The sequence below is a fragment of the Labrus bergylta genome, chromosome 7, assembly GCF_963930695.1.
Source record: "Labrus bergylta chromosome 7, fLabBer1.1, whole genome shotgun sequence".
In the NCBI taxonomy this organism is placed as follows: Eukaryota; Metazoa; Chordata; class Actinopteri; order Labriformes; family Labridae; genus Labrus; species Labrus bergylta.
The window spans coordinates 28466984-28481156 of record NC_089201.1 but is presented as its reverse complement, the minus strand read 5'-3'; positions in this window follow the sequence as shown (position 1 = coordinate 28481156).

Sequence of the window (14173 nt, the reverse complement as noted above, 5' to 3'; positions counted from 1 at the left end):
TTAAACTTTTACAAAAAATGTTGATGATTATATATATTTTTAAAACTTTTACAAAACATGTTGATGATTATATTGCCAATATTGTGGTTGCAGTTATTATCCCCTGCCTCAAATGGCAAAAAAAATGGGTTTCACTGACATGTCTAACATAAGACCAAACCAGATTTCTATTAACAATAATCATAACAAAACCTTATGTCAAGAGCAAAAGAAGTGGAACACAATGACATTGATGCAAACCCATCAAGTATCATCTGCCCATGATTTAGCGCTTCATTAATCTCCATAAACAGATTTCTGCATATAATTACATTTTACAATCTGGTTGTCAACATATCTCAGCTTCATTTTCATTACTCGACTTGGTGGTTGAGCGTAAACAAGTATACTGTGCATGGAATAAAAAGTCTTGTCCCCAGAATAATTGCAAACTGCACTGCTTCAAATTTCACTTTGAACACTCACTTAAATATATGTTTAAAATGTTGACAAGCAAAACTTTTAGAATGACACAAATTGACCAATTGGTAATAACTGATAAACATGTCTGCCTTATGGTTCACATTTTCTTACACATGGAGTAAATTAAGACCAAAATGTGCTCATCATTGGACACTGTTAGTAAGTGGGTCATACATCAAAGCCTCCTCAGTCCTGTAATGGATGGAGTCAATGTTTGTCATATAGTGTGTATAGGCTTCTGCAAACACATCAGCTCAGCTCAACCCATATGTAGAATTCTATCACAGTGGGCGAACAAGCTAAAGACAAGCTAATAAGATCTTTTTTCAACAGTATCAATTTAAAAGCTGGTCCATTGTAATATAAACCGTTGATATTATTATTAATTGAATATTACGTTCAACATTTTTAATTTAAACTTCTGTATCAGGAACAGAAGCCAACAAGATAGCAGGTCATTATTTTTCATTGGTGTCAAAGCTGCAATCGCTGAGGAAAGCAGATGTCCTTCATGAGTGCATCACACAGGATTACTCTTCTAGAAAAGTCCACAAATTGCTGTAACTTGTCTCCCTTGATTAAGTGGAAATTGTTGCAGAATAATCCCCTTTCTCAAAGCATCTTGGATAGCTTCAGTCATGCATTCACACAGAGGGAGAGATGGGCTTTTGGGGGAGAAAGACAGAAATTATCCACAATTTCATGCTTTTTCTATTTTTCCACTCTCAATGAGTCCTCTCTTATAAATCAGTATGGTAGAGTTCATCTGAAAATGAGAATGATCCTAGCCATAGGCGGTGGCATACATCATCTCCATTTCAACACTGCACCTAGTGTTGCAAGTAAACACACAGTGAGTGAATCCCTATGGATACAAGCCATATACTGTAGAGGGTCTGTATGGTCTCCTGAAAGCTAGATGAGTTTTTTTTCTTCAACATTTAAGGGGGGGAACTTCACACTTGTTCACACTTGTCTCTGGTCAAAGATGGTCTTTAGTGTCTGATGTGTTCCTTGTTTTCCTGGAGCTGACAAATGACTCCTGATGACCCCTTAAGGTGCTTTGATTGCTCTGGTCTGATGATCACAGAATGCAGTTATCACTCCCTTCTTGGTGCAGTTCCTTTCTCTGATTTAGTTGCTCCAGTTGGATGCGACTTTATGTGAAAGTGATCCATCCTAAGGGACTCTTCAGCTGGAAAATGCTACGCTTTGTTACTTTTTTTTTTTTTTTTTTGTCTGCTGCAGGTTGTCAACATCTGCAATTTAGTGTTTTTTTACTTTCTCCCTAACACAATGATTTAAGTGTGTTATTTGATGCATTGTTTTAAGAAAATATTGATTTGCAGGGAAAATATATAGTACTTTACCCATTAGCGATAAGTTTGTGTTTCAAATTCTGGTTATGGCATACTTTTACTTTGATCACATCCCATGAAAAGATCAAAAACAGCCAGGCATTTTTTTTTTTGCCTTCTGATATTGTCCAACTTTCCTATCCTGCTTTGCTTTCAGAACATTTGATTCTGCCTAAGAAATAGTTTTCAAATTGGTCACTTAAACCTTTCAAAGAGTAAACCTCGGTTACAACGGATTCTTGAGTATGATAATTAGTATTGAGTCCATTGTGTTCTGAAATGGCAATCATGCAGAACAATTTGTGCCACAAGACTTCCCTAATTTGGTGCATACACACCATTATTGATATATTGCACCTTCTACTGTGCACTGGGTAGGGAACCTGCAGTCGTGTCTTGGTCACTTTATAGTGTAGCTATTGTGTATCAGATACTGTACCTTATATCGCGCCGTGTGTATTATGGTCCTCTTGTTATTTTTTTGTGTAAGGTCTCTGTACCTGCAGCTGATCATTTCAAAAATGTATTGATTGTATACTTTGTAATGAGCAGGATGTACTTAAAACTCACCCACCCTCTAACAATACTTCTTTTACCAGCCTTCATCTCTGAGATACATGACCTACTTACAACCCTCTGTACGACATAGGCCAATGTTGTAACACTTGGAGATAAATAAATACCCATGTTGACTCGCCCTCCTGACACTTTGCTGCTGAGTTTTTACAGTTACTAGACTGCCTCAACCTCACACATGTTGATATCCCCACACACACGGGCATACACTGGACCGTCTGAAATTGTAGAGGGTCAAGGGATGGTTTCACCTGTGGCCTGAGGTGGGTCAAGACGAGCCTCTCCAACACTTTCATCACTTAAGATGTGAGAGCCACTGGTCGATAGTCCTTGAGATCAGATGGTGTCGTCTTCTTGGGACCGGGACCAAGCAGGACGTTTTCCACAGCACCGGTATCCTCTCCTGGCTCAGACTCGGGTTGAAGAGGTTTTGCAGAATCTCAGACAGCTGGCTGGCACAGGTCTTCAGAACCCTTGGGCTGATGCCGACCGGGCCTTGCTCCAGGCCCCGGGGGGGGGGGTGGGGGAGAAAATACAGAGGGAGGCAGGGAGGTGTGAAGCATACGGGTGTTGTTTGAGGTGGGAGAGGCAGATGAAGGCTGTGCACTAAACCTGTTGAAGAACAGGTTTAGCTCATTCGCCCTCTCCAGGCTGCCAAAATGTTGTCTTTCTCTCCCTTTGAAACCAGTGATTTCCCTCATTCCAGTCCAAGTGTAGCTCAAAAACCTCCTTAATATCTTAAACTGGTATCAGTAAATACTCTCATTTCAGCCTCTGCCTGAAACTGTTCATTTCAGCTGCTGTCTCCCCAAGGCCCCCCTCCCCACATGCCTACTTTCCTCTTTGACTGTCCAGCTCTGTTTGCAGTCACAGGGAAATTTGGTTGCGCTTCCGTGTCAGCTTGTCCTTGAAAGAGCTGCCGGGTTGGGCATGTCCTGCAACTTTGCTCCATGGTTTGCTCTAATATGTCGGCAGAATCTAACGTCAAGGTCTTTGAAAGTTCTCGTAAAATCTCGTTCAGAGCAGCAGGGAAATACACCCTGTGTATTGCATCTGTGCAACCTCCTCTGTTGTCACTTGTGTCCCGTCCAACTTGTAACTCTTTATTGGCACTAACTGACTGTCTCCTCTTTTCTAGATTCTTGCTTGTGTTGAACTTACGCTCAGATGTACATTTCTTTGGACAAAAGCGTTTGCTAAATGAAACTGTTAGTTTGTAATGAGGGAAGTGATTTTTATTACATTAATCACATGCTGTTTTGTCCCTTTTAAAGACACTGTGGATAAGAACGACCCAGCTTCGTTTATCGAATGGCTCAGACAGCTCAGTGATCAAATCAAAAGTAATATCCACCTTATGACATCAAACATTCGACTTTTTTACCATTCCTTTTGGATATTTTTTATTTAGTGTTTTATCTTTAACCTCTAGTTTTTTCCCTGGTTAGTTAATGTCTTAACCTTTGATGTACCAGAAGGTCCTTTCTTTATTTCAAAATAAAAGCTGGGTTGAATTCAAATAGCAGCTAAAGTTATCTCAGCTTGAGACAGTACAAAAATTCAAACTAAAACCCTAACCATTTTTACTTTTAAATGTGAAAAAAGGGAATTTAAAATGAAAATGTGATTAATCTGGATTAACTATTGATCTATATTAATCTCAATTAAAGCATTTAATCACTTCAGAGCCCTAATTGTAATATGTCATTTTAAAAATCCCCTACTTTTAGTTTCCTTCAGCAAATTCATGTTTTGCTGCCTGGATAGGCTGTAATGTAATTGGTGACATCATTTTATGAAATGCAAATTATACTGATTTAAAGTATTTCTTGTGAAGATTGAGGCAACTCTGTCCACAGGCTTTGGCTTTGCAATTTATTTTAACATCTCCACATGCTCTTTTTGAAGACAAGCTTAGGAGAGGGGATAATGAAAATAGTTTTTTTTTTTTTTTGCTATTTTTCAAATTCTGAGAGATCTCCAAAAAGACAAGTTCAACCATGCTTAAAGACAAAGCCTATAGGAAAAAATTCTCATCATGCCTCTGTCAGTTTTGTCTTTAATTTGCACAATTAAGATCAATTAAGATAATGATCAAAAGTCATTCTAAATGTAAAAATATTGTATTGATGTATTGATAGTTTTTTTTTTCTAGAGTGCATTTAATCTCTACCCTTTAAATATCTGTTAACACATCCTTCTAATAACTGAGAAAGAGGGAATTAGAAAGAAATCCCTTCCAGCTGGCCAATTTTGAAATGCTGTGCTTTGCCATAGGTCACAGAAACTGAATGATTATGTACAAGTTAAGATATAAAAGAGTTTGAGAAATAAGACAACCTCATTTCTAAATATGGAACAAGTAAAAATAGAGGGTGTGCCTATTATAATGACAGCATATACAGTGGAGGAAATAATTATTTGATCCCCTGCTGATTTTGTAAGTTTGACCAATTACAAAGAGGTGAGCGGTCTATAATTTTTATGGTACCTTTATTTTAACAAACAGAGACAGAATATAAAAAAAAGCCCAGACAAAAAAAAACATGGTATAAAGTTATAAATTCATTTGCATTTGATTGAAGGAAATAAGTATTTGATCCCCTACAAACCAACATGAATTCTGGCTCCACTCCACCACCATGGGTAAGACCAAAGAACTTTCAAAGGACATCAGGAACAACATTGTAGACCTGCACAAGGCTGGACTGGGCTACAAGACCATCAGCAATAAGCTTGGTGAGAAGGAGAAGCTGTTGGTGCAATTATAAGAAAATGGAAGAAATATAAAATAACCATGAATCGCCCTCTGTCTGGAGCTCCATGCAAGATCTCGCCTCGTGGGGTAAGGATGATAATGAGAAGGGTGAGGGATCAGCCCAGAACTACACAGGAGGAGCTTTGCAGCTAGGGCCACAGTCACCAAGAAAACCATTGGTAACACACTGTGCCGTAATGGATTGAAAACCTTCAGGAAGGCACATATACTGGCCCGTCTGAAGTTTGCCAACGAACACCTAAATGATTCAGAGAAGGCTTGGGAGAAGGTGATGTGGTCAGATGAGACCAATCTCAACTGTTTGGCATAAACTCGAGTTGTTTCGTTTGGAGGGAGAGAAATGCTGAATTCCAACCCAAGAACACCATCCCTACCGTCAAGCATGGAGGTGGAAACATTATGCTTTGGGGCTGTTTCTCTGCTAAGGCTACAGGACAACTTCAGCGCATTGAGGGGACGATGGATGGGGCCATGTACCGTAAGATCTTGGACAAGAACCAGAGCACTGAGGATGGGTCTTGGATGGGTCTTCCAGCATGACAACAACCCTGAAACATACGGCCAAGGCAGCAAAGGAGTGGCCTAGCCAGTCTCCAGACCTTAATCCTATAAAAAAAAAAAAAAAAACTGTGGAGGGAGCTGAAAGTTCTGCAGTGGCTGCATTCCCAATATGGTAAAAGAGGCGGGACATTTCCGAGAAGCGTGCTGAGCGACTGACCAATAACGACAGAGCAGATCGGCAGACCAATCAGAGCAGACTTGGCCCACGTGGGGTCTAACAGTGTGGGCTCAACAGAGCATAGCTGACGGACTCAGAGCGGAGAGGGAGCAAGGAGGAGCAGAACATGAAAACAGACACTTTTTTTTTTTTTAGCTATTTAGCTTTAACTTTAGCTATTGTGAACGTACAAAAGTAGGTACATAGATTAAATATACAAACCCCAAAAAGGGTGTAATATGGGCTCTTTAAGGGATTCTCTTAGGAGCTTCACTTGCTTATGTCACAGCCTCATCATCACTTAGCTGCTTTCATATTCAAAACCAGTATTATGGCAATCTATGCAATTAACAGTTGCGTTTGTTGCTTAGAAACTGTTCCCTGGAACAAAGCTGATCTAACTGAATGTGTTAAGATCAAAAACAGCTTTTAAAGCTTTTGCATCAATGTAAAGGAAAACACGTTATATGCAAATTTGAAACACTTGCTCCTTTTTGTAGTACCGTACCTTCCGGCTATAATTATGCCTGTGGAACATCTAAGAGTAGAGACTGTACAGCCAGAAGCAGGCTCCATAGTAGAGTTTGTTTTTTTCACGAGTAAAGAAGCTACATGATGATCTGTTCACTATTTAAATGACACAGATGTTGCCTTTTCCTCTTAAGCTTCAGAGAAGCTCAACTGTTTTTCCGTGTTTTTACTCTGACAAACAATAAGATAACAAAAAAAAGTGCAATTTTTCTGTCAATCTTGTTTTAAAAAGGAGCAATTAACCACACTTCCTCCAAAGAAGCGTTTTAAAGCAGTTATAAAAGACAGGAAGAGAATAGTCATTCAGGAATGTTATTGTTGGTAATTATTCTCTTAAAATGTACTGAAAATATAAAGCTCAGATTTTCCAACCTCACATGGCCAACTCATGTCTGCTGGTTATGAATTGCAATGTAATACAGAGTCATCATAGAGTGCATGTTTGACTGGCAGAGACATTTGTTTTCGATTTCCTGAGAGTGTGTATCACAATCTTAAATCTGGAGTGTGGGACTATTACATATACATGAACATCTGTTAGATTCAAGTCCTGCCAAACAAGTTGACATCCTGCTGATTAAGCCTGTCACTGCCAAAAATGAAAAATCCCTCTGCATTCAGCAGTTCATTTTTTTCACTTTGTTCACGGTTTAGTTATTTGTGGCAATGTTACTGTACTGATGTGTCTGTGTTGAGTAATTTTGTGTCAACCAGTAAAGATGAGTGTGACAGAGATGAATGAGGAAGCAACAACAGCTACAGAATAAGTAGCAGCAACTCGCATCATCCTTAAATAATAAAAATGTCAATATGTATCCCAAGAACAAAAAAACATTTGCAGTATAAACTTAAATGTTAATAAAAATGAAACAATTAAAATGTGAACTTCCAAGACAAACAAACTGAAAACCAAGATGTACAAAGTATCACAAATATGTATTTTATTATCATTTTTTGTTTTTTGGTCAAGCAACTCCATAGCTACATTGATAAAGCTCTTTTTTCAGTTCGAGAGCAGTGTAATACTTGAGTCCAACTCGACTCTGACTCGAGTCCTAATTTTCAGGACTCGTGATTCGACTTGGACTAAAGCACTGATTACTCCAACTTGGAGTTGGACTCAAGCATTGACTGCATTCAGACTCTGAGGATTTATTTATAAAGACTGTTTCCTTCTTTTTGGTAATTTTTCTGTAAAAGGCCTAGTCCTTTATTTAATTTTGCGCGAGGGCTATCACGCGTGTTGACCTGCATGCGCTACTGGATTAAGCACTTGTGACTCCAGACTTGACCCAAACTGGAGGTTTGGCGGTTTGGTGATTCAACTACAACACTCAGAGAATACTCTGCTGTGCCCGCTGTGTTACATCACTAAGTTGAGATTGCTTCATTTGTGGTATGCCGCACTTCTTTTTTTTTTTTAGGTTTCTCAGTTGTTGACTTGGCAAACTAGTGTGTCAATCATGCACAACAGTGTGACTGGATAAGAGATGAAGAGACCGGGGAGAAAACTTATTTAAATTTCATCTCCCTGGATCGGTACGCCTAGACAATGGAAGGAAATCCTTTACCGAAGAGTGGGTAGGAAAATAAATGAAAACATGCAGTTTCTGAACTTTCAGAAATAATATTTTGAGACCCATGTGCTCAATGAAAAACTGAAAAAACAATTCCTCTGCCTGTCGATAAAACATTGATGTATACCTTTCACTTTGGACAGGCACTCTTCTGCGAGGTAACAAATTGCAACTTCCTCATCTTCTCCTAGTCTGAGAAATGTGACTCACACAGAAGTGTGTGAATAAGCCTGTGGAAAGTTTTAAATAAGTGAACATAGTCCTCTATCAACTGCAAAACATCATGATACACAATAATGGAATCAAGACAGTTGTTTTGGTTTTGCAGGGTTTTTGACACTTTTTGGCAGATCAGTATGTCCATCACTGGATGACCTGCAGAAAGAGGACGCTGTGTCTGGTTGTTTAGGTATAAAGCCCTTAAGCACCTATCTGACAGGGGGGGGAAGTTCATGTTGTGTCTATGCTGGGGTTGCTGTGTAGTGATGTTTACCACAGTATCCTGACTCTGGGCATGCATTAGTCATGAATGGAGGGCAGACTGACAACAGTGATTTCCTCTGCACTCCTGGGAGCCTTTTATGGTCTTTTCGACTTTTTTTATTCTTTGTTCTTGTTTGGTGGCGGATGAGATTGAGACAGCGATGGATGTTCAGAAAGCTGACTGGATGATTGCAGTGGATCAGCAGTTCTTCAGACAGGTTGGAGTGTATACTCTGCTTTTGCCCTTTTTTGAGGATGGATCCTGTGTGAGACATCCGCATTCAATTCTCTGTTCACTGCCATCTCCACATTTCTGACCCTGTTGAGCTAAAGGTTCTCCTGACAAATATGAACTGTCTTGATTATGAACTATTACCATAAAACCTGAGAAAAAGTGTTTCACGTTTTCATTAGATCTGACTGAAGCTCATTTTCCTTCACCAGTCAATCCAAAAATTGTGCGTTGGGAGAGCCTTGAAGTCATGTGTTTGATGTTAAAATTTTATGTCAAATATGACTCTTTGTATCTTGGTAATGGAGCTGCTTTGATTAAAGACATATTTCAGACTTTTTCTGAACTAAAGATCACGTCAGTCAGATGTAACACTGCTGACATTGGACAACAGCATCTGTCATTCAAATCCTGAGACAATTGGATGCAGTCTGCAGCCAACAGGCATCTACCCCCTTTCCCCAGGTGCACTAATCACCTGATTGAAACCAATCAAGGAGTCAGTCAGAAGGCAGCAGGACACAGTCATTCCTAAAACAGTCAAGGAGAACTTCTGGAAGAAAAACACTGTGCTTACAACCCTGGACACAAAGCTGGACTTAACTGAACTAAGACTTCAAGCCCTTGAGGAGCTGCTGCTGCTGCTGAGGAGGACTGAACACTGGTGAGAAATCCACAATAGAACATTGATTAAATTGCTGCTCCCAAGTTGAGCGGGAAGTGTGATGTTGTTACCTGTTTGCCTAAACAGGTCAGGCCATATTGCCGGAGCAAAGAACATGGCGAACTAAAGGAGCAACTTCAAAAGACTCAAGAAGATTCCCTGAAAAGGCAGGCCTCAAGCCTGGCTGTCTGGTTAAAGGGTGTGGTAGGATTTCCTCTACCTAAATAAACATTTGAAATTGTTGGATATCTGCACACACATAACAAATAACTGCAGTACGTGCAATGTGTTTTGGTGCATTGATTTATACGAATAGAATTGGGAATATTTAGCATATGTTGTATGGAGGGTAAAAGGTGCCCTTAAGAATCTGTTAATTGAAGGCCTATTTTCTTTTATTTAAATTGTGGGATTTTCCTTGATTAAGTTCAAGTGTTTTTTGTTAAAAATGGAACTTCGAAATACAAAACCGGTTATCAACATTCTGTGTCGTGGGTTTAATTAATTCTCCACCAGCTCCAAGAGTCTAACCTACATTAGCCCAGTACACCTTAATTTGTTACATCTTGTTTTTTTGATAATTTATTATTTATAAATACATATTTGAAAGTAAATTTTGTATCCTGAGTGTTACACAATCATCATCAATCAATTACGGCAAGACAAAGCCACAAGCTGTTCAATCTGCTGAATGTATGCAGATTTGTTCCTTTTCAAATTAGGCGGAAAATAATGAATCATCTGCAAACAGATGAATGTTTTTTAAGGGAGGGCAATGGGAAAGCATACACCACTTGCATGCTGCTGTTGTGGTGGAGTGCTGGCACAGTGAGATTCTTGAGGCTGTTTTCTCACAAGAACTTCAGACACCTCTGTACTTTCCGGTCTCATCACTCTCTCTGCACTCGGTCTGTACAGGGTGACAGACAGTGGGTACGGAAAGTATTCAGACCCCTTCACATTTTTCACTCCGTTTCATTGCAGCCATTTGCTAAAATCAAAAAAGTTCATTTTATTTCTCATTAAAGTACACTCAGCACCCCATCTTGACAGAAAAAAAACAGAAATGTAGAAATTTTTGCAAATTTATTAAAGAAAAACTGAAATGTCACATGGTCATAAGTATTCAGACCCTTTGCTCAGTATTGAGTAGAAGCACCCTTTTGAGCTAGTACAGCCATAAGTCTTCTTGGGAATGATGCAACAAGTTTTTCACACCTGGATTTGGGGATCCTCTGCCATTCTTCTTTGCAGATCCTCTCCAGTTCTGTCAGGTTGGATGATGAACGTTGGTGGACAGCCATTTTCAGGTCTCTCCAGAGATGCTCAATTGGGTTTAGGTCAAGGCTCTGGCTGGGCCAGTCAAGAATGGTCACAGAGTTGTTCCGAAACCACTCCTTTGTTATTTTAGCTGTGTGCTTAGGGTCATTGTCTTGTTGGAAGGTGAACCGTCGGCCCAGTCTGAGGTCCTGAGCACTCTGGAAGAGGTTTTCTTCCAGGATATCTCTGTACTTGGCCACATTCATCTTTCCTTCCATTGCAACCAGTCGTCCTGTCCCTGCAGCTGAAAAACACCCCCATAGCATGATGCTGCCACCACCATGTTTCACTGTTGGGATTGTATTGGGCAGGTGATGAGCAGTGCCTGGTTTTCTCCACACATACCGCTTAGAATTAAAGCCAAAAAGTTCAATCTTGGTCTCATCAGACCCGAGAATCTTCTCTCATAGTCTGGGAGTCCTTCTTGTGTTTTTTGGCAAACTCTATGCAGGCTTTCATATGTCTTGCACTGAGGAGAGGCTTCCGTCGGGCCACTCTGCCATAAAGCCCCGACTGGTGGAGGGCTGCAGTGATAGTTGACTTTGTGGATCTTTTTCCCATCTCCCTACTGCATCTCTGGAGCTCAGCCACAGTGATCTTTGGGTTCTGCTTTACCTCTCTCACCAAGGCTCTTCTCCCACGATTGCTCAGTTTGGCTGGACGGCCAGGTCTAGGAAGAGTTCTGTTCGTCCCAAACTTCTTCCATTTAAGGATTATGGAGGCCACTGTGCTCTTACGAACCTTGAGTGCTGCAGAAATTCTTTTGTAACCTTGGCCAGACCTGTGCCCTGCCACAATTCTGTCTCTGAGCTCCTTGGGCAGTTCCTTCGACCTCATGATTCTCATTTGCTCTGACATGCACTGTGAGCTGTAAGGTCTTGTATAGACAGGTGTGTGCCTTTCCTAATCAAGTCCAATCAGTTTAATTAAACACAGCTGGACTCCAATGAAGGAGCAGAACCATCTCAAGGAGGATCAGAAGAAATGGACAGCATGTGAGTTAAATGAGTGTCACAGCAAAGGGTCTGAATACTTATGACCATGTGATATTTCAGTTTTTCTTTTTTAATAAATTTGCAAAAATTTCTACATTTGTTTTTTTTCTGTCAAGATGGGGTGCTGAGTGTACATTAATGAGAAATAAAATGAACTTTTTTGATTTTAGCAAATGGCTGCAATGAAACAATGAGTGAAAAATGTAAAGGGGTCTGAATACTTTCCGTACCCACTGTATATGTTGCACATGCTACAAGAAACTTGCTATGATGTTACCTCTTCGCACTGGTGCCATGAACGAACAGGGAGCCACTAGAGAGTCAGAGAGAGAGGTGTGTGCGCGTGTATGCAGGGTTGAAATTAGCCTCTGCCAAATGCAGGTGTTTTATGCCGTGTTGGGTGAATTCGTTCAACCGGTGGCGGGTAAATAAAAGCCCGCAAACTTGACAGTGATTCACATCATGAAATACCAGTTTATCGGCCGTGTAACCGCCTGGGAATTTCTATGATTCCTGGCAGTTAATGGCACTTTACAACAAAGTATGCCTGTGCCGATAAGGAAGGAACTTGCAGGTGGCTTTCTGGCTTCTCGCCTTGAATGGCTCTAATTTGAATGTCACTTGTGTCTTTCTTGGCTTTCTCCCTGAAGACCCATTGATGAAACCACAGATGTTTCAAAAGAAAACAATAAAAAGAAACTAGTGGCTGGCAGATTTTTGAAGCCACCAGTTAGACACCAGGTAGACAAAACAGGTCATTTCCAACCCCAACCCAAATGTATTTTTTGTGCAATGGGCAAACAAAGATAATGTTCTTCAGAAAACACTTCTTGTTAATGTTTGGTTTTACGTATTGATTGCAACAATAATGTATTTTGCTAGTCGTCACAACCTGTTTAGATGAAACAATGCACTACTTGTGGTTGATTTTAACGATGTAACAGACAATTTGTATATTCTTTTTCTTATACCTATTAATACTTAAACTGTAGCTCTAGAGATACTTGAAGACAAGGCAGAGCTGATATTCAGTCCTTCTTTGAAGGTCCAACGTTGTTTCTATTGTTTCATCCACCAATTTTATGTCAATTAGGGTGCTAAATTTAAGAAACATAACTGTAGAAAACTGTATTTAAATATAACAGCTTAAGTTGAATCAATGCCTTTTTAATGTGTGCACTAAGACTGAACCTTCATAAATGAAGGATTCATTCATTCTAGATGAAGTACTTTGAGATATACGGTAATTTTCTGCGGGATACTTTTTTTTTTTCTTTTCTTTTTTTAGTCAGTCTCCAGGTAGTAAATGAAGATGCATTAGTTAACTGTTGCTCAACATCTTTGTCATATACCTGGGCTTTTGATAAACAAACGGGTTGAAACGTCTCTGGCACACAACCGGTCAACCCTGTACATGTATCAGGCCTCAGATGGTCACAGTTTTCCATCAGGATACTTGCACCTGTGCAGCTGGTCACTGTAAGGATCTTCCATTTGCACTGTGAGATCTGAAAAATGACATCCTCTTTAGATAAGACCTTTTTCTCTTAACATTTACATCTAAAAAAAAAAAAAAAAAAAAGCAGCTTTGAAACAAATCATTTTTAACAGGAGAATTTTTCCTTTTTCTTCTCTTCCTTTTTTCCCCGCCTCCCCCATCTCCCCCATCTCCCCCACATGTATTACCACGGAAAATCCACCCACACACACGTGACACACACATACGCACAAATTCTGATACATATGCATACTACATTTACATCATCAAAACAGTACGCCCCCATTCACCTGCCTCTTCGTTTTCCCTCTTTGTTTTGTTGCTGTCAATGTTAGCTTTATAGCTTCTTTTGTTTGCTTGTGCCATTTCTAAAATGTTTACTTGTTGCAAGTACTTGTTGCAAGCCATGTACCCTTATACCTGTGGTACAGAAAAAGTTGAGCAACAGGCTTACCAGACAAACACCTGTTCAAAAACGCATGTTCTATGAAGTGAGTTAGACTTACCCAGCGTATCTTTTGGTTACCTGGCTTCACTAATCCTAACAAATGACAACTTTCTGAGCAGTCACACGAAGCTGTTTATCAACTCAGTAAACCTCCACAGGGGTTTCCTGTGAGCACGTTTACATCAATGTGGTGGTGTTAGCAGTTTATGACCAATCACAGGCATGATCAAGTCTGCCCGTCAGCAGGTCGCCATATGCCACCAGCAAACTGTTTTAGAAAAATATGAAGAAGTTAAACATAGAATACATACTGCAGTCAACACAGTGCATTTATAAAAATGCAGAAAGAACTGGCAGAAAAAAGCAAGAAAAAAAACCCTGATTGTGAATGTACAAGTTAAGGCTATCACTGTCCATCATTCATGTTTGATAGATCTGACTGATGTTTCCTGTTATTCCCTTGATTTGTTGCACAGATATACCCTTGTGGAGTGTCTGACTGTTTAAAGTCCTGACGGTAACAAATGGAGCA